The following is a 27,981-nucleotide window of genomic DNA, read 5'->3' as shown; positions in this document are numbered from 1 at the left end:
TGTATGGTCTCCCTAGTCTGCCTTTTATTATTTATATATTTGTAGAAAGATTTTTTGTTATCTTTCACTGACTTGGCCAATCCAATTTCTAGCTGAGCCTTAGCCCTTCTGATTTTTTCCCTACACAATCTCAGTTCCCTCCTGTAGTCCACCCAAGAGGCCTGTCCCTTCTTCCAGAGGCCATAAACATTTCTCTTCTTCTTGATATCCCTCAAGATCTCTCTATTCAACCAAGCTGGCTTTCTCCCCTGCCGGCTTTTTTTCCGGAAAATGGGGATGGCTTTCTCCTGAGCTGCTAGGACCACCCTTTGAAGATCTCCCAGCCCTCATTGGCTCCCTTGCCCTTGAGTACTGTCTCCCATGAGACTTCACCAAACAGCCTTCTGAAGAGATCAAAGTCTGCCCTCTGGAAATTTAATGCTACTGTCCTGCTAACCACCCTCTTCACTTCACCTAGAACAGAAAACCTTATCATCTCATGATCACTTTGTCCTAGGCTTCCACCTACTGCCACATCCCCCACAAGGCCTTCTCTGTTCACCAACAGGAGGTCCAGGAGGGCACCCTCCCTTGTTGGTTCATTCACCAGCTGTGCAAGGAAGTTGTCTCCCACGCACTCCAGGAACCTCCTAGACTGCTTCCTTTCTGCTGTGTTGTACACCCAGCAGATATCAGGCAGATTGAAGTCTCCCACCAGAACGAGAGGCATCGATCTAGAGATTGACCGCAGCTGTTTATAGAAGAGCTCATCAGCTGCTTCTCCTTGGCTGGGTGGTCTGTAACAGACTCCCATCACAAAATCTACCTTCTGGTGGGCTCCTCTGATTTTGACCCACAGGCACTCAACCTCCTGATGGCCACAATCCATCTCAATGGAGTCCAAGTCCTCCCTTACAAAGAGGGCTACCCCGCCTCCTCTCCTACCCTTCCTGTCCCGCCTGAAAAGCTTATACCCCACCATAGCCGTACTCCAGTTATATGAGTCGTCCCACCACGTTTCCGTGATGGCAATGACATCATAGGCTACTTGCCCTACGACAGCTTCCAGCTCTTCCTTCTTATTTCCCATGCTGCGTGCATTGGTGTAAATGCACTTCAGCTGAGCTGCCGAGCCTTCAGCCCTCCTAGAGGGAACAGGGTTCGTTCCCAACTGCCTAGTGACTGGAGTAGTTAACACCAGAGTGCCCGCATCTCCCTTAGCACCCCGAGGTGTGTTCTCCCCCACTTTTTGTGTGGTGAGGTACTGGTGGTCCTCACCCACGCACCCTCTCCCAATTACCAATTCCCCACATCCAGGCTCGTTCCTGTCTAGCCTGGGCTCAACCCCCTCCCCCTTCACATCTAGTTTAAAGCTCGATTTATGAGCTTGGCTAGGTTTCTAGCAAGGGCTTTAGCCCCTCTAGGAGACCCATGTGTCCCGCCCTTAGCGAGAAAGCCTGGGGGTGCGTGAGCCCCCCCATGATCAAAAAAGCCAAAGCCCCTCTCCTCGCACCAGGCTCGGAGCCAGGTATTAATCGAATTCTTCATCCTGGCTTCCCGCTCCTCTCTATTTAGCCTTGGGATGGAGCAGAATACTATTTGTGCCCCAGAGCCCTCCATCATTCTCCCAATTGCCTTGAAGCCATTCTTGATGGCTTTGGCCTTTTTGTTTGTTAGGTCGTCATTACCAGTTTGGACTACTATCAAAGGATAGTAGTCTGTCTCATGGACCAGGGAAGGAAGTTTTCTAGCTACCTCCTTCCCTGATGCACCCGGTAAGCAGCAGACCTCTCTGTGGAGCGGGTCCAGTCTGCAAATGGGTCCCTCTGTTCCTTTTAGGAGGGAGTCCCCTACAACAATCACCCTCCTCTTCTTCTTGATGGAGGATGTTTTTATCTTTTTCTGAGAATGGTGCAGCCTAGGGAAGGATTCTAGGCTCTGGGAGCCACCATCCTCATCCTCAGGGCTGGATTCCACCTGCAGCACCTGGTACTTGTTCGCCAGGGGGATCTGGGGCTTTGCTGTCTGGGTGAGGGGAGCAGGTTTCCTTCCTCTGGCAGGAACTTGCTGCCACTCCCCATCTCTTGTTCCCCCAACCGTGCAGTTTGCAGGTGGATGATGTTCGGACACACTAGCTCGAGCAGGCTGCTGAGTTAGTGAGACAATGAGACAAATGCAGTGACAAAGTGTCAAGTCTGTGTAGCCTGATGCCTAAAAACTCTTATTATCAATGATAAAGTGTTAGGGATTTTCTTAAAACTGCCACACAATTTTGCCCTTTTGCCTATACCTAGAAACCGTTTGTCATTACACTATACCAGAAGCATAAAAGGACCTTAAAAGAGATGTGAAGTTTCTAAAAATTATATGTAGTTACAGTGAAAACTGTATATAACAGTATAAATTTATACTCCAGTATACTGTTACTGGAGTTATAACAGTAAAATCCACATAGGTCTAAGCATGAACAGGAATCCACTCTTGGATTTTCAGCTGCTGAAGTAGCTGCAAGTTTCAGTCATAGATCTGTCTGTTGTCAAATCAGCAATATTAGTTGCTATGAAAATTACCATATAAGGTAAACTCTCTAGTTTCATATTTCTTATATATAAAGATGTAAGGAAATCAGATCAGAAAACTACTTTTGTGAATGAGTAATTAATAGTAAGAGAAATAATTTATTAAGAATAAAATATGCTATTTCAAAGAATTCAGTTAAAAATGAGAATAACACAAAGGTTGGAAAATTAAATGAAGTATTTGATCAATTGTTTATGTGACATTTTGAGGCTGTAAGATTTTACAGCAATGCAAATTATTGAGACCATAGTTAGCTATACTGAAATTTCACAGTCAATCACTTTGTACCAGTTCATGGATATTGTATTACTTTCTGGACAAAAAAAGTGGATGTAACATTCCAGTAGCTATCTTTACTGCTAGAGATCATAAACATTGTGTTGCTCCCTATTCTTGGGCAGTAACTCTTTATTTATCTTTATAATAGAGTGTTTTACCTATGAATGACATTTTTCATGGGAAGACAAAGGTGATTTTCAAACAGGTACGGATCAGCCAAAAAAACAGGGCTATGACCTTGAACAGAGTTGTGCTTACAAGAGAAGCATATTGGGGCTATCCATTTGCTGTTATTTGTGCATTCACTGGGCAGGTTGACTACTGTCGTATCTTATTTACTTGTAATTTTCTATAATTTATTATACATGGACTCTTTACTGGGCAAAATATAAACTTCTGAAAGAGGAGAAGGAATTTAACAAACATCAGTCTATACCCATTATCAGTATATGAAAATCAGAAGAACAAAAAAATATCCAGAGTGCTTTCTTTTACGTGTAGCAAGATTAACATAAAACCAAACTATTCCATATGAAAAGAAAATTAACTTTCTTAACACTTGAGTTTTCTAGCTTTAAGTAAGTACTTTTACCCATTATATGTGGAAACAATACCATGATCTGTTCTGTCACATAATACCAGAGTAAACTCTTCATGAAAACATGGTCATACGTAGTGTGTTTGCAGTCATTCATAATTTCAGAATATCCACATTGTTCAATTTTCTTTTAGACTGTTACATTCAAAAGTAATTGTGTATCCTTTAAGCATTATATGTAATTATATGCCTGTCAGTACTTTGAAGCAATGCCTACTTATTCATAATAAATAATAATAAGTCTATTTCTGAGATTCATACAGCTTCCTGAATTTCTTCTTTTAGTTCCCATCTATAAGAACAAACACTATCACATGGTAACAACCTTAATGTAGAAATATAATGCCTACAATACATTCTAAGTAAGACTAGAATTTTAAATGCAGGATATAGTATATTGTACATTGTCATGAAAAAGTTAATTTAATAAAAAAAATTACTAAATGGAGCAGACTAATATAACTTCATGTATTATACACTTAAGTACACAAGGATTTATATTACATGTTTGGAAGAATATACAAAACTAATGCACACATTTAATGTACTTTGACAATTAAGAATACAGAAACTCATCATCGGTCAGCTCTTTATAGACCATTAATAAGAGTTTCTCAAACCACAGTGTATGATAATCTGTAATATGAAAATATTTTTTTCCCATCTATGCAGATATTCATTTGGATTTTTCTTTATTCATATAAATTTTCAGGTATGATTTAAAAAAATACTTTTGCAACAGCAATAAGAATGTGGGATGTCCCTGAGTTAATCTCAGCAGAGTATGAAATCTTTTTCCCCTCCCCAAAGATATTCATCTGGACAGTGATGGAGTGTGACAGAGACGTTTAGTTCATAACTATTATTTACAACTGCTGCAAGACAAAATGCCTTCTGTCAAAATATTTCATGAAGGGAAACAGGATTTATTTTTAGCAAATATGGAATTTCTATATTTTTTTCCCTTGTGCTTTGATCACAGAATAGCAGAAGGGTGAAGGATGACTATAATAATAAATATGCTATGCTTACAGTAAATATACTACAGCAGGTAATGGAATCTGGCACAATGCTATTATCACACAGAAACTTTAACAGGCCTACTTATTTCACCATTAGTTCAACAAGACAACTGTATTCTATTAAAAATCTATCAGTGCATGATCCACCACTCATTACACTATGCAGTGTGTGTATGTGTTGCAGGTAACACACCAGAAATCCAGCTTCACGCGAGACCTCTCCTATCTTGTGCTACACTTGTGATAGCCCCAGCCCAAGTCAGGTGTTATCAACGAAAGAGTAAAATGTACTTATTTCTTAAAACATTTGGGAAAAAAAAAGGAGCGCCTTCCAAAATAAAGTGTTTTCCATTTGCATTTGCCCTCAGAACTTTTCAAAGCAAAATGCTGACTGAAGGAAGAAGAGCTTTGCAATTTGTTCATAACTGCATAAAAAAATGTCAAGTTGACATCTTACAGTCCTGTAATCATCCTAACCCTGAAAATCACTGTATATCATATTTATTATTTCAGGATTAGTCTCATGCTCTCTATCATGGAACTGCAGTCCAAATTCCAAACTCCTCAGCTAGTTTACAGAATACTAATTTGAGTGAACAAATTATAACTGTATAATTAATCTTTCTTGTGATCTTTTTACACTCAAAAATTTGCTTACGAAAAAGAAGAAGTACATATAAAGCCAAGAACATATTGTTAGTACAATTAAAAATTTAACAGTCTATGCAAATAATAATTATTAATCCAGATCACTACAGGAAAATAACACTTCTATACAGAAAAAGACTTAACAGTGTATTAAAAATTAACTATTTTCCTAGTTTATGTCGTCTCTCCTGGTGTAATGCTCACCCTTTCCATGCTCCTCTGGGTACCAAAGAAGCCAGTGATTCCATTACAGTATTGGGAGAGAGAGAGAGAGAGGCTGCTACACAAAATACCAGCATATGCTTATTCTTCAAAGTGAGAATATGATGTTAATGTTGGCAGCTTCATTCTCCTCCATCTAGGTTCCACGTGGGATCATTCTTATATGCTTACTAACATTCTTTTATGCCTTGCTCATTCCTCACTTAAGAAGGTCAACAGTGTCCTAGGCTGCATCAGGAAGGCTGTTGCCAGAAGATCAAGGTAAACTATCCTTCCTTGCCACTCAGTCCATGTGAGACATATCAAGGCTGGATCCAGTTCTAGGATCCCTAGAGGCAGGAACATACCAAAGAAAGTATGTGTCTGAAGAAGTGGGGTCTCCAGTACTAAGCGTGTGCCCCATCTCTTGGCACCCCATGCCTCTACTCCTCTGTGGTGCATCCTGTGCCTCCACTTCCCAAGGCCTCTTGCTGTCACATCAGGTCAGTATTGGTCTATAATACATCGTTATGTTAGAGATGTGAACATACATCTCACTCTATATAGCATATGTGCTTGTTACTGTTTTCTATATAAACCTATGGTTGTATCATACAAAGACAACACCACCACTGTCACAGAACTTGTCACAAGCTATCACATCAGAAAAATTTGGCTGAGCATTAAAATGCTCATTACTGTAATTATGATTTTTCTTTCTGAAAATTCATTGAGAACGATCTCAGCAAAATAACTCTATAGCTGATTACAGCTCATGAATTTAAATTATCATCAACGGGAATATTCAGAGCCAGTTAACAACATATAACTGATTACATTGAAAAACAATAAAACTCAGTAATTGGGTGTACAATGCAGAGTGTATCAGATTTAAGAAAGTTTGGGTTGTTTTTCTTATTTGTAAATCATGTGATAAATACATAATTTTTTCATAAGAGAAATACATTTTTCATTACTGCTGAAGTCCTTCAAATACAGCATGTCAAAAAAGTTCTTGCAGGACTGTAGATACTTTAATATAGAAAGAATCAGAGAAGGCAACCGGTCTTCAAGATCCAATGCTCAGAGGGAGTAAGTTATATTCCTCAGAATACATCCAATTCTATCCTCAATGATAAAGATTTGAGAACACTCTAAAAAAGTTCAGATAATTTCAGTATGCTCCTGAATCTCTCTGTGAAGTATATAATTTAATCATTATTTGTTTTGAATGTTCTTTATTTATCTTAACAGAATTCAGCCCTATCTCATACAAGTTCTCATCACTCTAATAGCAACATTCCTTTCTGAAGTTCAATGAGCAATATGACTGCAGCTGTCAGTTGTGCTGGTTTTGGCTGAGATAGAGTTAATTTACATCGTAGTAGCTAATATGCAGCTATGCTTTGGATTTGTGCTGGAAACACTGTTGATAATATAGGGATGTTATAGGTATTGTTGAGCAGTGCTTACACAGAGTAAGCAGAGCAGAGCCTTTGCTGCCTCTCACATGACCCCTTACCAGTGAGTAGGCTGGGGTTATGCAAGAAGCTAGGAAGGGACACAGACAAACTCCTCAACTCTGCTTTTTTTCAATAACTCTATCACAGCACATGAAAAAAATAAGTAAAACAACGAAAAAGAAGTTCCACGTGAGGGAAGAAATGAGAGAACAGGTAACACCTGATGTCATGGTTTAACCCCAGCCAGCAACTAAGCACCACACAGCCACTCTCTCATTCCCCAGAGATGGGATGGAGGAGAGGATCAGAAGAGTAAAAGTGAGAAAACACATAGGCTGAGACAAAAGCAGTTTAATAAGTAAAGCAAAAGCTACACACAGAAGCAAAGCAAAACAAGGAAATCTTTCACTACTTGCCATCAGCAGGCAGGTGTTCAGCCATCTCCAAGAAAACAGGACTCCATCATGTGTAGTGGTTGCTTGTGAAGACAAATGCCATAACTCCAAACCTCCCTGCATTCCTTCTTCATCCCCCAGCTTTATATGCTCATCATGACATCATATATTCTGGGATATCCCTTCGGTCACTTGGGGTCAGCTGTCCCAGCTGTGTTTCTTCCTAAATTCTTGTGCATCTCCAGCTCGCTTACTGGTGTGGGAAGCTGAAAAGGCCTTGACTGTGTAAGCACTGCTCAGCGATAACTAAAACATCACTGTATCATCAACACTCTTTCCAGCACAAAGCCAAAGCATAGCCCCATACCAGCTTCTATGAAGAAAATTAACTCTCCCAGCCAACCCAGCATATATATACATAAATCCTTGCTGCATTTTTTTATCTCATACTCTAAGCCAAATTTAATTTCTGATGACAAAATTAAGCGATACACTCACAGAAAAACTTATACTAACACCTTGTGTTTCACCTTGACACAGTGCAGCCTCAAGGTCTCCAAAGAAATCTTATTCTGAGTTGAAATGCAAAAATTACTCTAGACTGTGTTCTACATCCTCTTCTTCTAAAACACCTGTAATGTCACATATAAATCTTATTGTGTATAAGCTCATAACATGTACAGTTGCAAGATACTGCCTCTAAACTACCTGCAAAAACCCTGCAGTCCCCCAGATCTGCACAGTTACTGAAGACTGTAAATGTCACTAGATTAGCACCAGCCTCAACACTTCACACACACTCAAAGACAACATTTAAATGGAAAAAAGAAAATGTAAAGGTAAAAAATGAGATAAAAGAATGCAGCAAAATTTGCCTTGAGAACAAAATGGGATAATTTGAGTAAAAATACTGTTAGCCTATTCTAAGTAGGAGTCTATCCACATCCCTATTTTAAAGGTTGACAAGATTAGGTGAGGGGATATCTAAAGACTATTTTTCTAAAGACTGGTGGAATGATAAGAGTTATTTATCCTTTTCTTTCTATAAAAACTCCTACGTTTAGTAGGAAAAGCCAGGACTACATGTGAAGATCAGAAGAGCATGAGGGCAAGTTTAGGTTTTAGACTGGCTGCTTGAAATACAAAAGGTTGAATCAATGTGCTTTATTGCCAGTACTGTGATTTAATGTAAATTGTACAAGTTTTAACACAACACTGAGGAATAAAGAAAATATGACATCAAAGCTAAATTGCTATTAGTACTAATGACGTGGGAACAGTGTCCTGCCTTGGTACAGGGTGATGAACTAGATGACCTTTTAAAGTGCCTTGTAGACCTACTCTCTATAAATATTAAATTAAACTAGAAATACATCAAGTCAGTGACTCTCAGTATTGAATTGGTGCTAAATCAAATTAACTACCAATAATAATCAATCCTTATTTAGTCTAAGGAATCGTCTGTCTCTCCAGTTATAAATGTCAGCTAAAGAATTCTATCTAACCCAATAAAAGCTGGAGTTTGAATAGGCACGTAAATAAGTAATGGGACCGAGTCACTTAGTGCCTAGAATACAACCAGAGCTAATTATAAAGTCTCCTTTTTACTCGCAGATAAGTTTTCACACATGCATTTTTCCTTCTCTTTTTAAGGCAGAAGTTAATGCCTTTTATTCACAAGAAGCCAGGTGCAATAATGATTAGAGATTTAAGACTTCAGCAAATATTATTACAAAGTGATACTTAGGAAAAATTGCATTGGGATAATTTTTTGTTTTCCCTGCTTGCACAACAAAGCAAACATAAACAAGGTAATCTAGGGGCAAATACTAGCATTATTGGATATGATACTCGCAAGCTTTCATCCTACTCGGGGACATCAACCATACCGACATATGCTGGAAAAGTAGCACAGCAAGCTGTAGGCAATCCAGGAGAATCCTGGAGTGCATTGAAGATAATTTCTTAATCCAGCTAATAGAGACCCCCACAGGAGGGGATGCAATATTGGAGCTGATGGTCACTAATACAAGCAAACTCATCAGTGACATTAGGATCAGAGGCAGCCTGGGCTGCAGTGATCATGCACTGGTAGAGTTCAACATCTTGAGGGATATGGAACAGGCAAAGAGTATAGTCAGAACCCTAAATTTCAGGAAAGCAGCCTTCTGGCTCTTCAAAGAATTACTCAGTAGGGCCCCCTGGGACATGGTCCTCCAAGACAAGGGAGTGGAACAGAGCTGGAAAACGTTTAAGGATGCTTTCCATAAAGCGCAAGAACGCTCAATCCCTGTATGTCAAAAATCAGGCAGGGGAGGGAAGAGACCAGCATGGCTGAGTGCAAGGTCCTACACCTGGGTCAGAGGAAAAGTCCCTGTTTTCAGTACACAGTGGGGGATGACGTGATTGGGAGCTGTCTGGCAGAGAAGGACTTTGGGGTGCTGGTCGATGAGAAGCTCCACATGAGCCAGCAGTGTGTGCTTGCAGCCCAAAAAGCCAACCGTATCCTCGGCTGCATCAAAAGGAGTGTGGCCAGCTGGGCAAGGGAAGTGATTCTGCCCCTCTATTCCTCCCTTGTGAGATCTCATCTAGAGTACAGTGTCCAGTTCTGGAATCCTCAATGTAAGAAGGATGTGGAGCTGTTGAAACCAGTCCAGAGGAGGCTACAAAGATGATTAGAGGGCTGCAGCCCCTTCCATATGGAGACAGGCTGAGAGAGTTGGGCTTGTTCAGCCTGGAGAAGAGAAGGCTCTGAGGAGATCTAATAGCGACCTTCCAGTACCTGAAAGGGGCTAGAGGAAAGCTGGAGAAGGACTTTTCCCAAGGGCTTGTAGTGATAGGATGAGGGGGAATGGGTATAAACTGGAGAGGGGCAGATTTAGGATTGATATAATGAAGAATTTCTTCACAATGTGAGTGATGAGGCACTGGAACAGCTTGCCAAGGGAAGTTGAGGTGTTTAAGGCCAGAGTGGATGGGGCCTTGGGCAGCCTGATCTAGGGGGATGTCCCTGCCCATGGCAAGGGGATTGGAACTAGATGATCTTTAAGGTCCCTTCCAGCCTTAAGTGTTCTATGATTCTATGGTTCTATGATTCCTATTAATTAATTCCATAATTACAAAACATCTTTCCTGGTTTTGGACATCAGCAGAAAGTCATACTCCACAAAATGAAGTTTTAGCTTGAGAAAAAGTTAAAGAACTTTTAAAGTTCTACACACTCTATAGTATGTGTTTATACAGAGAGAAAAAGTATAATCTGTGGATTATACAATAAATTATAATTATGCTCTATGACGGGTTTCCTGCAGCAAGGCAAAAGCTGCAGCTTTATTAAGTGAGTGCAGTGCTATTTACCCTACCAAGTTCATATGTATTTTCCCTCCCTCCATAATTAAATTACTTTCACCTGTACAGCTGCTGCACTAAATCTGTATAGCTACAACAGATTAGTTATGATGCCACACTGCTTCAATTTAGAAGCAACCAAAAGATTCACAGATATCGTTCCAACTATTTCCATAACATTCATTAAATTGCCACTGCGATTTTGCAACTCTGCTCTGAAATCCATTTTAAGAGCAGTGCTAATGGGCTGCTTTTATGTCAGTTGATAGACAGCCAGTCAGACAGATAGATGATTATTCACATTTTGCAGCTTTCCTGTTTTCAAAGTCACTTCTCCAGGTAGAAATGTAAGGCTGCAACTTAATATTGACACCAGGATCTGCTTTGAAAATGCACCTTGCAGACACCCCAGAAAGAATAGCCCAGCCTCAGGAAAATTTTGTTCCGAGAGCTCAAGAGGTATAAGGTGAGCCTCTTTCCTTAGGTAACCTGAAGTGAATCCTCCACGACAAAGTAACACAGTAAAATAGTTACTTCTTTTCCTAGAATGAGGTTTTCCTAGAAGTCCAGAGAGAGATACAAGCTGTAGGGAGAACACACAGTATGTTCTGTTTGAAGGAATCAGGAACTGAAATCTACACAGAAAACATTTTAAAGGAATATGTCAAGACTGCTGACAAGTGTGGAGGCCAGTAGGCATCGAGGTCACTGAATGACTATATATAGATGTAATGTCAGCACTGGAAGTACTGTCTGCCCAACCCAAACTGGTGAACTCTGTTTCCAGGGGCAATGATAGAAAGTTCAGTTGTTTGGTTGAAAGTCTTAGGAGAGACTGTTATCCCCAGAACATAAAGGGCAGAAAAAAGTAAACTGCTTGAAAAGAGTTGTATGTAACCAAAGCAAAATTCAAGGTGGCAGTGAGAAATGGAACCCAGCTCCAAAAGCCAGAACTCCAAATGTATCACTATCCTAGTGGGGTGCAGAGAGAAGCTGTGAAGCACTGGCAATTGATTTTACACTGGTGCTTCAAATGACCACAATTTCGGAGAGCTACAGGAATTTTGTTCTGACTCACATGAAGCATCTAATACAAAAAAACCAAGTATCCAGCCAAAATAATTTCTTTAGAAAGAGACATTGAACAATAATAGCGCTTTACTTTGAACTGCACCAAGAGACTTCTTCCAGACACAATTTTTATCAGAATAGCTGACTGTAATTTCAGGGAAATTTCTTATAACCACTGAAATGTGGTACAGAGAGTTGGGGGGAGGCAGGGGATATTTCTGATGGGAGGTGTGTGGCTAATGAATACCTTGGAAAAAAAATCACTTTATTCATACATATATCTGCTTTTGGTTTTACTCAACTCACCATGTGTTCTACTTATTTCCACAGGATAAAGACAATGATATGCATGAAAAAAATGGGAAATAATTGTCTTTGTTCTAGGGTTTCTCATTTAAAGGTGAATCAATAGGACTAAATAGGAATATGCTTACTAGTAACTTTTCCAAAAGTCTTTTACAGTTTTGCTGTTTGTAACACTTGCGCAATTTCCAGTATCCTCTACCATATCATATTTATTCACAGGATGTTGAGCCATTTTGAATAATTTAATGCATATCAATGTCTGTAATTGTTTCAGGCACTTCAACAGCACATGCTTCATTACCGGGTGTTAATCCAGAGAGACTTTTTTTTGCCAGCACTCCCCTCACACTGAATAGTTATGGACAGTATCATTTATTTACATTATTTCTCTCTGTCTACACTGACTCTATCTTTTAAAAGTGTATTTGCTTTTTAAACTAAGCAGGCTAATAGTAACCCTATAGCACTGTTTAAGGGTAGTACGCTGTTTGTTATCATATTATGTTATGATCGTGGATGACAACCACATTTCTATGCTTTTTTAACTCTTTTCATGTCAGTTACTTGAGGAAAAGACCTTTGTGACTAACATTATTCTTGCCCTTGCAGATCATTTCTTTATAGTAAGGCTCTGTACACTTTATACTTTACAGTCTACTTTATAGTAAGACCTTCATGCCTGGGAAGATCATGGAACAGATCCTCAAAGAAGCTGTGCTAGAGCACATGGAGGACAGGGGGAAGATTCAAGGCAGCCAGCATGGCTTCACCAAGGACAATTTCTGCCTGACCAACCTAATGGCTTTCTATGATGCGGATCACATCAGTGGCCATGGGAAAAAGCAATAAATCTGGACTTCTGTAAAGCCTTTGACATGGTCCCCCACACTTCTCTCTAAATTGGAGACATATGGATTTGATTGGTGGAGTGTTCAATGGATAAGGAATTGGTTAGGTCGTTGCATTTAGAGAGTAGTGGTCAATGGCTCAATGTCCAGATGGAGATAGGTGACAAATAGTGTCCTTCAAGGGTCTGTGCTTGGACCAGTACTGTTTAATATTTTCATCGAAGATAAAGACCGTGAGATCGAGTGCACCCTCCCTTGGTAAGTTTGCAGATGGCACTGTGCTGAGTGGTGCAGTTGTCACATCAGAAGGACAGGATGTCATTCCAGAGGGCCTTGGACAAGATGAAGAAGTGGGTCAGTGAAACCTTATGAGGTTCAACAAGGCCAAGTGCAAGGTCCTGCACCTGGGTCAGGGCAATCTGCCATTTCAATACAATGTGGGGGATGATTTGATTGAGGGTAGCTCTTCTGAGAAGTACTCCAGGGTGCTGGCTGATGAAAAGCTTGACATGAGCTGGCAATGTGTGCCCACAGCCCAGAAGGCCAACCGTATACTGGACTGTATCAAAAGAAACATGGCCAGCACATCAAGGGAGGTGATTCTTCCCCTCTAATCCACTCTCATGAGACCCCACTTGGACTACTATGTACAGTTCTGGAATCCCCACCATAAGAAGGATATGGAACTATTGGAACATGTCCAGAGGAGGGCTGCAAAGATGATCAGAGAGCTGGAGCATCTCTGCTATGAGGACAAGCTGAGGAAGTTGGGATTGTTCAGCCTGGGGTTGACTTACTATAACAAAATGACATCTCTGAAGAGATCTTATAGCAACCTTCCAGTACCAAAGAGTTCTTATAGCAACCTTCCAGTACCTGAAGGAGGCCTGCAAGAAGGTTGGGGAGGGACTTTTTACAAGAGCATGTCGTGATAAAATGAGGAGAAATGGCTTTAAATTGGAGGGGGGAAGATTTAGGTTAGACGTTAATAATATACTCTTCACAATGAGGGTGGTGAGGCACAGGAACAGGTTGCCCAGGGAAGTTGTGGCTGCCCCATCCCTGGAAGTGTTCAAGGCCAGGATGGATGGGGCCTTGAGCAGCTTAGTCTAGTGGGAGGTGTCCATGCTCATGGCAAGGCAGTTGGAACTAGATGATCTTTGAGGTCCCTTCCAACCCAAACCATTCTATGATTCTATAATTCTGTGACTCACAAGGTATGATTTGAGGCAAACATGATGCTCACTTGATGCTACCTTTTCTTGGCAGGAAAGATGGGATTTAAACCTTGAAAGAATTCAAACCTGGAACTTGTTTAATAGTTGTAGTTTATTCTGCGTTTCACAACTTAGAAACACAGAATTTCACAGCTGTCCAGAGCAGAGACAGTATTCCTCATTTCAGTTATGTTCTCCTGTCAAATTAAGATAGGATTAATTAACTTCTAGATTCCTTCTCTTCATCATTCCTTCCCATAGCCCTTGTTTTTTGATCAAGTGACAAAGAATTTGCATGTAGTAACACATCACTAACATCTGCTTGGCAGAAGGCAACAGCATGTTGTACATCTGTGCAATGAAAGCCTCAGTAAATCAGAGCCTTAACACAACCACACAATATACATACTCCTACACGCTATATGTACATGTATATTCTACGTACTGGGTAATCTCAAACACAGCATACACATTATTATTTTTCTGAGTATGTTATTTATACATATTGTATACATACAGGATCAACTTTGAGCTTGCCCAGTTTTATGCTCAATAATTACCAACTTCAACTAGGAAACTCATTAATTCAATCTCAATAAACCCTACAGGACTGGCTTAAAAAAGTAAGGTTGTTCTCATTTGTTTTCTGTGATGTCCTGCAATATTTCTATTTAAGCTTTTTCCCATAGAAATTAAGCATTAAAAAAAGTTGAAATCCCAAATTTAGCTAATTGCAATAAAGAGATAACTTACTGAAGGGAGTCTAACCCTGGCAACACAGATCTCCATAAGAGATAAATTGCTCTGGAGAGCCTTATACAGACAAAGTTCTTCAACACAGCTGTCCACATCACAGGTATCCTTATGTCACACTGATCAAGGACTGTAAGGAAAATAGTAAATGCCAGATGGTAATAGTTTCACAAAAAAATACAAAACTCTTACTGTCGATTTACAGACATCTGCAAGATAAAGGTCCATATTCCTTTCTCTCTCATTCTACTATTCTTAAGCCTTTAATTTGATTGCTTTTTCCTGGGTTTCTTTCAGGCTGTAACGACAAACCTGGTACCACTTACATATCCAGGCAAACTAAAGACAGACTGAATTGGTGCAGCGACATACAAAATGAATCAGAAATCTGTTCTCACGCCTACAACAAATCAGCAGATCTTCTGTCTTAATGATGCCTTGGTTTTCAGTCAAGAGGAATAAGAAAAGGCAAACAGGGAACCTCTGTGTCACATCAGAAACAAAAAAAAAAGTAATTCCAGCACAGCTCATCAGTGTTCAAAAGCGAATATTTTAGTATACAGCCAGCTCTGCCTTTTCTTTTCCTTTCATGCTGAACTGAAAACTTTTACTTCATCCACAAAAAGACTGACAGGTGGAGCAGCAGCTGAGCAGCTGCAGGCATTTGGCTGCCTGTAGCTTGCTGCTGGTGGCTCTTCACTCTGGTATTCATCTCTCTAGAGAACTTGGGCAGTTAGCAGCACGAAGCAAAGACTCTTCTACTGCAACTGCACCAATGGTACCTAAGCAGCCAAAAAAGTTAGAAGGACTTAACCTGTCTCCCATTATTTCCAAAATGCTGATATGCATGTCTCCCTCAAGTTAGACAAACAAGACAGAGAAGGCTCTATTGCTGCTGAATGGTTTGACAAGAAAGAAAGTGTGTTGAAAATCTATGCCAACCAAAGGTTTCACATTAAAATGTGATTACTTCTTAATCTTAGCAACCCAGTAGATAAGAGCAGTTATGCCACTGCAGAGCAGACAGCTCTTTTCAAAAGTCTGGACCAAATACTGTTCTCTAGCATGATGACTTCACGAGTCTACCGCCATCTCCAGTCTGCTAGAAAGACAAAAAGTGAATCCTTGAAATCAAGAAACAAAACCCCAAAGCAGTCCTGGTAGAAAGCAGGTTCATATGACATGCCCTAAATATACTGCAAGTAGCTGGTACAGGGTACATGGATGTGGAGAGCAAAAAGCAGAGGCTTTCATCTCAGCCACCTTCAATGCCTTTTCTGCTACTCTGTTCTTAAATTCTTATTCAGATTCTCCAGGACAGTTATCCATTCAATCATCTGTGACATATATGTCTGTTCATTCTGCTTGCAAATGTACAATACTCACAGAGATAACTGTCACAATATTTACTTCTAAAATCAAATGAAACAATAAAATGGAAATCTAAGAGCTGCATTAAAACAGTGCAATATATGATTTAATGTGTCCCTAAACATAAAACAAATCCTCTGCTTCAATCAGGGGAACATGCATAGGGCTGGCAGTCAGGATGTCCTCAGCTTCTTTCCCATTCCTGACATTCTTTATACTTTGTTGAAAGAAGACTCCAAAGATTAATAAGTTGCACTACTGCAGTTTTTCCTTACTATATGCTAATGACCTGCTTAACTAGCCTAAATCTATTATATAAAAAGGCAACTTTATATAAAAATGTAGTTAGTGCAGTTTGTATCCTGTTTAGAGACCCATAGCAAACAGATATTGAACATCTACCCCCTCTAGGAGCCAGCTTTGCTCTAGATCTAGAGAAAGATATAGCCCAGTTAACTTCTGAAAATCATCCTGTTATTCAATGTTAAGAGAAATTATAAGTTGAATTCAGTTCAGCTATGTGCTCTTGTCCATTTTCACTGTCTGCCTTATTTCCCGCATTAGGTTATATTTGACACATTCACACAATTAGGTGACATTAAGAAGCTGCTCACCCCTGCCTCTTCATACCTCAATTTAACCGCTGTCAGCCTCAATGTTGAGTAAAGACAGTCATTCTGTCTTTACTCCGCCCATTTGCCAGTAAAAAGTTTGAGTGTATTTGTCAATTTCAGACAAATCTGAAGCTTCAAAGTAGCCAGATAAGCTAATTACTACAAGGTTTATGAAACTCTGTAGACAGAGACCAAGATTTGCAGCACCAAAGGGAAGGAAAACTCAGTCTCTATTTTTTCCTGTGTTAGCCAGCTCAGGCAGTTATTTCTGAAAGACAGCCTCACCGAATGGCAAATGGGTGGCTTTGGAGAAGCAGTGTAAGGACAAGGGTGCTCCAAGAGCAGAAGTGAGGAGTGTCCCCACGACAACCTCCTGGGAAAGCCCTACCCTTTCTAGTTATCACATGGCCCCTTGTCCCAGAAATCCCTCCCCTCTTCTAGTTACACAATCTATTTACTACACCCCTTTCTGTCTTTGGGGATCATCATTTTGTAAAATGTCATATTGCACATGATTGCAGAGTGCCCTGCAGGTGCAGGACCAGTTGTCCCTTCTCATTTACTCAGAAGTCTAACAGCACAGGAAGTCCCTTCCTGCTATGCACATGGGGCCATTGTACCATTTCAGATGCCAGTTTATGGTTGGGAGACACCATTTTGTAAACTGTGATATCCTGCTATGTTTTCATGTGGTTGGCTCTCAGTCCCATTCACCTCATGGTCAGGAGAGGGGCAGGGCTAGGGGCAGCAGGAGTCAACAACTCTTGAACTCAGCAGTACTGGAAGAGTGCCCGGGGTACAGTCCTCCACAGGACAGTAGCTCCTGCTCCCTTGCCCTCCCATCATCATGGCCCTATGAATATATTTAGTCATTTTAATTCCTTTCCAGCATTTAGATAGCTAAATTTAGTTATGTACAATGTTACTGAAAGGCAACCAGGAGATTTAGTAGCAGTAGCTACAATCCATTGTGTCAGGATGGAAGAAGCCCAGCCCTAGAAATGTAGATTTTCTTTTGTACTTCAGCACTTAAGATGACCTTTTATTTTGACAAACAGGACATTTCATCTTGCACATTATAATTATATGAATGAATGTTGAATTGCTTATTGCAGTATACATATCTTTTAGACACTCCTTAAAACATAATGACTGTCATATTACTCTGGAGGAAACGATGCTGCAACACTGTAGCAGTGATGTAGCTAAATGAAATGCCTCTGAGGAAGGAGAGATTAATCTATGCTGAATCATGACTGATTTTAGTGTCGCAGACTCACAACCTGATATCCATAACCACTAAGATGCGTGTAAGTAATCTATGAAGCATTCTGGCCCTACAACATCTGTACCTACACAGTCTGTTCAGGACTGTTTGTGGTCCTGAGGAGCATCAGTTTTCAAGTTTCTTCCCTGACATCCTGAGTTTTATTTAGAAGTGTGCTTATACTGGATGTGTTTCACTGTACCTTTTGGGGGGTACCAGTAATTAAACTCCCTATCCTGTTCCACCTCTGTAAATCACCAGGATTAGGTCACTGTCTCTGTTTCAGATCTGCTTGTCTTGAGAAAATGCAAGTAGCTGTGTTCTGCGTTCTTGATGACCTGCTGCTGTAGGTGTCAGCAACACATGTGATTTTTATAGCCCTTCTGCTCCTGGCATTTTCACCATGTTCATATCCACTCAATATAAATATTTTTATTGATTTTCCATAATCCTAGAACATTCTTGTGTTTCTATTTTCTAATACATTGTAGCTACTGGCAATAAAACAACAGCTGCCTCTTGTGATTCTGAAGTTTTTGACTGAAAGTCTCCTAAGATTCTGGTACTGCCCTTCGGTATTTCATCATTTCATTATAGTAAGATTTCCACCTTCCTTTCTCAAAATCACAAAAGAATGTAGCAATTCCCTTCTTTCTATGCAGTCATTTTGCCCATAAATTCTAATTTGATCTGGTGTTCATATTCTCTCTCTGTGATTCTGTGGTTCAGGTAAGTTTTATAGTGGGCCTTCCCAATTTATCATCTTCCATTACCCACATTACATCATCCCTTTTTATGCAAGATAAATTGGAAAAAATCTTGCCACTGATAGAACAGACAGAAAGAAGTCTATTGAGTAACATAAAATGCATTTCTTTCAATTTTAAATAGCATTCAGAGTATTCCTGTGAGTTGTCATGATACCCTTTCACTGATAATCCTGCTATACATTTGTCAAGGTCTACCTTCTTGACCAATCAGAATTTTGTTGGTTGTAATAGAGATGTCACTTCTAATAAAGATCTAATAAAGTTCTGGACCCATGTTCTATATGCAGCATTTACAGTTTGGACTGGAAGCTGGCTCTCCCCTCAGATTGGCAGTATAACACTGGTAGATAATAAACATGAAGTTTAGTTCACTGATTCCTGTAATGGAAAGTTAGGATGTTGAAGGAAAAACAGAAAATCAGGCAGATGCTTTCAATGAATTCATATTAAAAAGAAGAAACTTTCTGTACACAATTCTACCACAGAGCATGTTGCTTGCCACAGTAAACATTGAAGCATAACTTCAAAAATCACAGAAAGTTTGTATCATTATTCATATATTCTGTTAGTATTGTTCTGCTGGAGAAAAATATTTCATAATAGGAAAAAAGAAACTATTCAAATACTTAATCATCAGACCATTAAGACAATTTGGAAAATTGTTTCAGAATCATTAGTATGATAAAAATCTACTGATAAAGTGTAAGAGGGTAAGCCTTGAAAGACAAATAAATTAAATTGCTAAAGAGATGATGAAGGGCTGTTTGTCTCCATGCCTTTATAGTGGTTAGGATTGTTGTCTTCCATAGCAGTCCTGAAATGTCATCCAGTTTCAGACACTGTAGTTAACACAAAGGTAAAATAACTATATAGTTAAAATGCATTCCTTATGCTTATGCATGTCCTTATACGTCTCTTATATCATTACAGCCTAGAACAAAGCTGAGGAATGGAGATATTGGTTAAACCAAAGGAAATTCTGTTTTGTAGGATTGTTGTAGCTTAATAGAATGACATGAATCAGGTACCCAGGTAAAGGAAAACATCATTGCAAGGCAGACACACCAATGTGACAGAACTAATGTAAAGCTTCTTATTTCCATTATGTCTTTGGTGACAACCTCCTCTTCTGCTGGGCACAATTTCTTTGGTCACTAAGGAAGAAATTAGTTCTTCATTACTTGCTATAGAGTACAAAATTCTAAGGAAGGAAAAGCACTTAATGGTAAGCTGCTTAGCAACCACAATCTCAGATAGGAAATTTAAAGTTTCATAGCTTAGAAGTTTATTCACATATTCTTCTTCTGAAGTCAACAGTATAAAAGTAAAGAATAAGCTGTATGTGTTCGAGAACATGCTCTAATAACTATTTTCACCAGAATAGTAAAGTTATAATTATGCTTAGATTTCATCATAAGTCTTCCAGACCAAAACAATTTCAAATAAATCTTATAAAATGATAAAAATATGCACTGATAATGTTTAGCCATGTAAACAGTGCCATTTTAGTGTAGGCATTAGTATTTAAAGAAACAAAATTAAATAAAATCAATAGTTTCAGTTTCAGTAGTTCTAAATATATGAAAAACATAAATATTTACATGAAGTATTCAATGTTTTATTCAATTCTAGTCCTTGCTTATTGTAAAGAGCTTTCTTGCTGCCTTGTGTAAGCTGTAAGCACCTTGGTTTGTAAGCCAGGTTGCTGCTTGGCTTCTGTTTAGACTGTTTTTGTTTGCCTTTTAGCAGCTTTGAACAGAGGATTTATACCCCCAAAGCTTCATCTACCCAGAAGCGTGGTTAACTTTTAACAAAAGTAGATATATTTACCAGCTGGCAGCTACTACACGCACATAAGAAATGAAACACTGGACCACCAATTTAAATCATACACAAATAAACATTATTAAGAGGGTATGAGGGGAGTTTGGTTGCCTGTCAAGCTTTTCTAGCATTTAAGCCTTTTTTAATTCAAATGCTTCTCTGTCCTTCCTTTGAAAGCTGCAGGTCCATACAGGAAGGTGAATAGACCACAGCACACATTGGTCACTTAGCTGGAGTTATTGAAACTGTCCACAACTTAATGGACAAAAAGATAAGGAAACACATATAGCACCAACCTGCACCACGCAATGGTCCTACAGTAGCCGTAACTCCTCCACAGCCATGGGTAAAGGGAGTTCCCCATCACCATCCACCCTCTGTGCGTGAAATGAACCTTAAATTATCAGTTTCTGATTCACAGGCCTATTGGCTCTATTTTTTTCTGGTTCATGTGGGAATTTCAGGAATCATTTTGGAGTTTTCCTTTATTGTCCGTACATACATACATGCATGCTCTTCTTAAGTTGGGATTTTGCATTTTCATGGGCAGTATTGCCTTTGTCTCCCAGCATGGTGCAAAACCCCCAAACCCACCTCACTGCATGGCCATCCAGCAGTCTTAGGGCTGGATACAGGGCTCCTCAGAGCAGCTTGCTGCACAGGTCTCTGCTTTGCATGTGGCAGGAATTGTACAGGAGATCTCTGATGGCCTCCCTAGATGGGTCTATGGCATTTGGACATGTTCCACAGTGTTTGAGGCCCTCCACCCTTCTGATGTTCCCCCCATGTTCATGAACTTGCCCCCACACCAACATGTGAGGGCTTGTTCAGTGGCCTTGTACAATGAGGGGTCTCAAATTGCCTTTTTATTGGTCCTTTTCTTATTCACAAAAAAACTTCTTATTAATTTCATTAGCTATTATAAAAGAAAGATTTGTACATTATTTACTTACATTTCTATGTTTATATATATTTCAATGTTGTATCTCCATGTGTATGTATAATTATATGCTATGTAAGCACACATGTAAATATATACATATGAAGTGCATGTTAAATCATAGAATCATAGAATCCCTATATTGAAAAAGTCCTTTGAGATGTCAAGTCCAGCTGTACCAGTCCACTACTAAACCATGTCCCTGAGCATCTCAACTACCTGTCTTTTAAATACCTCCATGGATGGTGACTCAACCACCTTCCTGGGCAGTCTGTTCCAGTGCCTGATAACCCTTTCAGTGAAGAAATTTTTCTTGATGTCTAGTCTGGACCTCCCGTAGTGCAACTTGAAGTCATTCCCTCTTGAACTGTAGCTTGTCACTTGGGAGAAGAGACCAACACTCATCTCTCTACAACCTCCTTTTGACAGTGATAAGGTTTCCTCTCAGCCTCTTCTTCCCTAGACTAAACAACCCCAGTTCCCTCAATCATTTCTCATTAGGTCTGTTCTCCAGCCTCATCACCAGCTTCATTGCTCTTCTCTGGACACACTCCAGCACATCAATGTCTTTCTTGTAGTGAGGGGCCCAAAACTGAACACAGTATTCAAGGTGCAGCCACACAAATTCCAAGTTCAGTTCCACAACCACTTCCCTGGTCCTGCTGGCCACACTGTTTCTGATACAGGCCAAGATGCCATTGGCCTTCTTGGCCACCTGGGCACACTGCTGGCTCCTATTCAGCTGCTGTCAGCCAACACCCCCAGGTTCTTCTCTGCCAGGCAGCTTTCCAGCCACTCTTCCCCAAGCCTGTAGTGCTGCATGGGGTTGTTGTGTCCCAAGTATAAATAACATCTGTATTTATGCACATTTATATGCTCTTTTCTATGTAAATTTAGATATACAAATAAAAAATTATTTATAAATGTCTATTTTTCTCTATAATAGCATGTTGTGCTCCAAACAGGCAGCCAACCAGAGGGGCATGACCTTATCAGAAATAGCAGCTCCCTATGATAAAGCAGCAGCTAAACAACATTGTAGACCCAGTGTATTTAATGAAAGGAGAACTGCTGCAATGCAACCTATCCAATGTAGACAGAAAGGGGAGGCTTGTCCTGACAGCCAGTCACAGGACTGCTTGAGAGCATGTGGGATATGATAGTGTCACCAAAAGCCATCCTACAGAATGGCAGCTCTCTGCCATAAAATAACGGCTGAACAAAACAGTGACTGTGTATGTAGGGAAGGGGATTCCTGTTGTGAGGTACTTCTGGGTAAACTTCAAAAGGCAACTGGTTTTCCCAGCTGATCAACACGTGAGGCATGGCATTTTAGAAAACGGAGACCCCACAGGGACAAAAAGAAATGAAGTAAAGAAACCACATGGCTGGAAGAAGGGAGGGACTTCTGGTGCAAAGAAATCATATAATGGGCAGTAGGGTGTGAGGCTTCCAGAGGACACGTTTAGGGGAAGGGCATCTGGCACTTCTTGTCTTAGATAAAGACTGTCCATATGTCGCTTAGATCACACACAACAGTTTATTCCTGTTTCTCAGTTCTTACACCAAAAAGAAGGTAAAGCTGGGTGGACTATCTTAGGAATAGGAGGGGGATAGAGTTTAGGAGAAAGAACTCCAAGTATTACAGAGGTAAAAATGCAGGAAAGCCAAAACCATGAACTTTTCATTTTCATGTTACATCTATTGAATGGCGAGGGGTTTATCCCAGCAGAAACAAGGGAGCATGCTTAACATCTGGAAATCAAAAGAATTCTTTGTACTTCCTTGTGTAAGAGTGAGATCTGGAATACAGCATATTTTGTTCAGCTAGAAATATTTTGGAACATATTCAAACCAAACCTAAAAATCTCTGACCAGGTTTGAAAATTTGATTATTTAGTGAAATAATAGAACTTGCATCATTCCAATTTGACGCCATAGCAGGTCATAATGACATGGCACAAGTTACTGTGAGCACTTGTCTACATAATGAAAAGGCAGCTCCAATTTCTCTTTTGGAGCACTTTATTTTAAATCATTTATTTTCCGATTATGGCAGTGAAACTGAAAACTTGTGCATTTATTTGATCATACAAATACTTTTTTTCAGTGTAAAACCATATATTCACATACTTATCAGTGAACAAAAGTGTCTTTATGTGATTTTATAACTGCTGTGTTTTCTACTGATTACCTACTTATAGGCCTCATTGTGTTTTGCTCACTTCAAAGCCAGCCTGCTAAAATTATCCTTTGAAAACAATGACAATTCCTTAGATTCACATAGCACTTCAGAAAGTTTGAATTAATGCTATGACATTGTTGAAAGTCTTTGATCAAAGAATTTCACAACCTAAGCTTGTAAAATATTTAAACCGATCTTGTTTCTGCAGAGAATTCATGAAATAGTCTGCTAGCAGTGTTCTAATTTTAGACTTTTGGAGTATATTGTTGATTCAAAAACAATTCTTTATTTTAAGAAATCATAGCTATAATAGGCACAAAAAGATTGACATTGAAAAACTGTAATATCTTCCATGTTATAAGGTCTGGCAGCATCTAATAATTAATTTAAGAGGCCTAAAACCTTAATTTTCTATTACTCAGTTTTCTGAAAATCTTTTAGGATTGAAATTTTCCATATGCTTGATATTAGCTTTTAGTCAAATTGATTTGGGTTTGGAAATTTTTCTATAAAACAATGTATTTTATAGAGCATATCTAACAAAGAAAGGGGTATATTTTATTTTTCTTTAGTATGTTCCTATCATGGAATTCACAGCTAATTAAATTATTAAAATACTTACCCAATGAGAAAAGCAATGTGAAATGGAGAAAACACAAGTATTTTTAACATTTTAAGTTGTCTGTAGGTAATTTTTCACCACAGGTCCAGTCTAGTAAATTGAAAAAAAAAAAAAAAAAAAGTCTTTTAGATTATATTAAGTCTAAGGAATAATAGTCATTAGACAAAAATATATCTAAGAATGGAAGTTGGAATAAACCTTCTGTTCACTGAGAAATTGATTTCCAGGACAGTTTCAATAGCAAGACAATAAGAGTTAAAATGTTTTAAAATTATGCCTTTGTGGCATATAGAAAGGATTGCATGACAAAATTGGAATTACAAGAAACAGAAAGTTAAGTGTATATATATAATTACTGAAGTATTAATTAAGTAGATATATAGTTACTTAGTTCAGTAATTATGTTTATGCATTGGTTCATCCTGACTAGAGTCACTCATAACCTTTATCAAAATTTGTAGAAATAGGACATACCAATTTTGTTATTTTGTGGGTATTTTTCCAGTAGTACATCATGGTTATGGATTTTTTGTTTTATTTTCAGTCCTATGTTTGTTAAATATCGCTGGGGAGGCCTTGGCAGGGTGGCACTGTTTAAAATAGGTGATATGCAGAATTATATGAAACTGCGTAATTGATTACTCTGGCAATATCCTAGGCAGCCACACAAGGAGACATCCATTCCAGTCTTCTGTTCCATTTTTCTCAGCATGGCCCGCATTAAGGTGTCAGACACTGTTTTGTCTGTTGAGGGAGTTTTGTTGGAGAGGGAAGAGGTGGGGAAAGGACGGAGAATGTTGAAAAGAGAGAGTAATTTTATGCCATTACAAACTTCGCAGGGTACCTGTATCTGGAACATTATGTGGAAGTCCTTTATGGTCAAAAGGATTTATTAGATCTGCAGAAGTTTCAAGAGAGCAAAGATGATATAAGTCCTGAAAGGCTCCCAAAAAGGCTTATCAGCCTCCAAAAAAAGACAAGGAGTTTAATCAGTTATTCACTATTTCTTCCTATTTAAGAACTAGGGACAACAAATTAATTCATTAGAAGTAGGCTAAAATCAACCAAAACTCAGTGTTGTTTCACACAATGTATGATTTTATACTATATGCTGTGGTTAAACACCAGAAGGCAGCTCAGCCCCACACAGATGCTCACTTACTCCTCCAAAGCAGGATGGGAAAGAGAATTGGAAGAAAAAAAAAAAGAGATAACTCATGGGTTGAGATAAAGACAGATTAATGAAGAAAGCAAAAGCTGCATGCAGAAGCAAAGAATAAATGAAGAATTCATTGACTGCTTCCTATCAGCAGGCAGCTGTTTGGCCATTTCCGGTAAAGCAGGACTTCATCACATGTAACAGTTACTTGGGAAGACAAAAGCCATAATTCCAAACATGCCCCATTTCCTTCTTCTGCCCCTCCAACTCTTATTGCTAAGCACAACATCACATGGTGTGGGATATCCCTTGGGTTACTTGGGGTCAGCTGTCCTGGTTGTGTCCCACCTCAGCCTTTTGCCCACCTCCATGCTACTTGCTGGTGAGGCTGTGTGGGAAGCAGAAAAGGCCTTGATGCTGATCAATGTTGTTTTTTGCACAATCCAAAACAGAGTGCCATATGAGCTGCTATGAAGAAAATTAACTCTTTTCCAGCCAAAACCAGTATAGCATAGCATGCAGAATCTGTTTCACAGTATGCTGTAAATACTAGCGCCATAACAACCATACTTAGGATGGATACATTCAGGAGGAAGCTACCAGAGGCTTCTACATATCCACCAACCATTTACTGTTGCAGAAATTGCTGGAGAATGGGAGAGAACTCCAGAGAAGGATCGCATATACTTTTCCTCTTCTCCCCTGCTGTGGACAGCCCCTGTTGACCACTGCTGGAGAGAGATCAGGTAAGCCCATCCTTCAGATCAGGTAAGCCCATCCTTTAGTCTGACACAAAGTAGTTACTATTTTTACCAGACCTGCACACAACATTTACAAACAAATTGCAGTCTTACACATTGACATAGTATAATAATGATCTCTGTTTAGTTCTCTATTCCTAATGAATCTCAGCACAAATGACATCTCAATTACTATATTCCATCACAACTCTTAGTAATTTTTCTCTTTTCCCCAACAGAGTTCAAAACATGGCTTAAAGCACACCTCGTAAAGAAATAAAATCTTTTTTTCACGGTAGGATGGTTCAAGTGACAGTTTGAGATCCAGTTAAAGAAGGAACTAGTTACTAGTAACAAATGCTTTAACTAAGTAATGCCTGTTTCTTTTGTTTCCAGGATGCTATTGTTATGTTCTTCAATATTATAAAGCTTTATTAGAACAAGCACGCCTCTCTAATCCTTGCAGATAACACAAGGTCAGAACATGGGCAGTTGTAACATCTGCATGAGTTTGCACTCAGGGCTCTGGGATGTGTGAATTGCTTAATGGGTTGTTAACGCAGATGTGCATTGATAATAACTGAAAGATCAACTTGTCAACATTACTTATTTGGCCACTGATCAAAGCACTATAAGAGGATGAGGGAAATAATATGAAGGTCAGAATAATTTTCTGTGTAGGTTGCAGTTTGGCTCATGAACATTGTTACTCCCTAATAGGTTACTGAGGGAAAAAAAACAATTAAGAAACCCAGGGTGAGCAAATAGCACAGAATCAGTCATGGAATACCATTCCAGGCAGGGAACCAGTCTAAGCCAATGCTGCATTTAAAACTTACTGGTGAGCCCAAGGAGACAAAGCACACAAGATAAAACCATGTTCAGGGTTCTGAACAAGCTCTCATTTTGGTGTCTCATACGTGTGAAACCTAATTTACAATTCCTAGAGTTTCCTTGAGTTTAAGACCTACTATCCGAATAACATTCACTAGAGAAGTCCCTATGGCCTAGTTATGCAAGGAACTCTGTAATAGAATGAAACAATGGCTGCCCGGGAGAATTCAATCTAATATAATATCTAATATTATTTTGAACACAGACACAGAGCAAAGAAGAAAGAAGGTTTCATTCAGTTTCAGTATTCCAATGAAATGACTTAAATGTTAACAGCTGAATGTTTTCATTTCATTATATGTGTTCCTGTTTTCAGCATATTTTTTCCTCATTTAAGCAGAATTTTGTTATGAAAAGGGTTTGACAAAAAGAGAAGAGGGCAGACCGAGGTGCCAACCTTAGGGCAAATTCAGCCACAAGAATCTATGAACTGAACGTGACAATGACAGAAAAAGGCACAACATTTGCATGAAACAATTCAGTCTCCTGCAAGCTTTTCACTACCGTTTTATTAACAGAACGTCACAATTGTTAAAGTGAAAAAAGATCAAAAGTGCACAACATTTGCCAGGGAACATAGCATCCCAGTATGCCCTCTTACAATCTGTCCAACAAAAGAAAACAGAAAACTATAGCTGCTGCATTACCAACTACAAAACTCGGCCAAAAAAAAAGTAAGTTCCTCTTCAGTGTATCAGTGGGTTCTGTCAGGAAAGGATAAAAAATGTCACATGCCACTGACAACAGTTTATCTATGAAGGAAACATCATATATATTCTCTAAATGGAAAAACACCTGATTTCTCCTATATTAGTGGGTTATAGTAGTTTTGCTTGTCTTAGATAGCTTTTCTAGAAGACACTGCAACTCTGCTCAAGTATACTGTA

This window comes from Phaenicophaeus curvirostris, chromosome 2 (genome assembly GCF_032191515.1).
Source record: "Phaenicophaeus curvirostris isolate KB17595 chromosome 2, BPBGC_Pcur_1.0, whole genome shotgun sequence".
Classification (NCBI taxonomy): Eukaryota; Metazoa; Chordata; class Aves; order Cuculiformes; family Cuculidae; genus Phaenicophaeus; species Phaenicophaeus curvirostris.
This window is presented reverse-complemented; position numbering follows the sequence as displayed.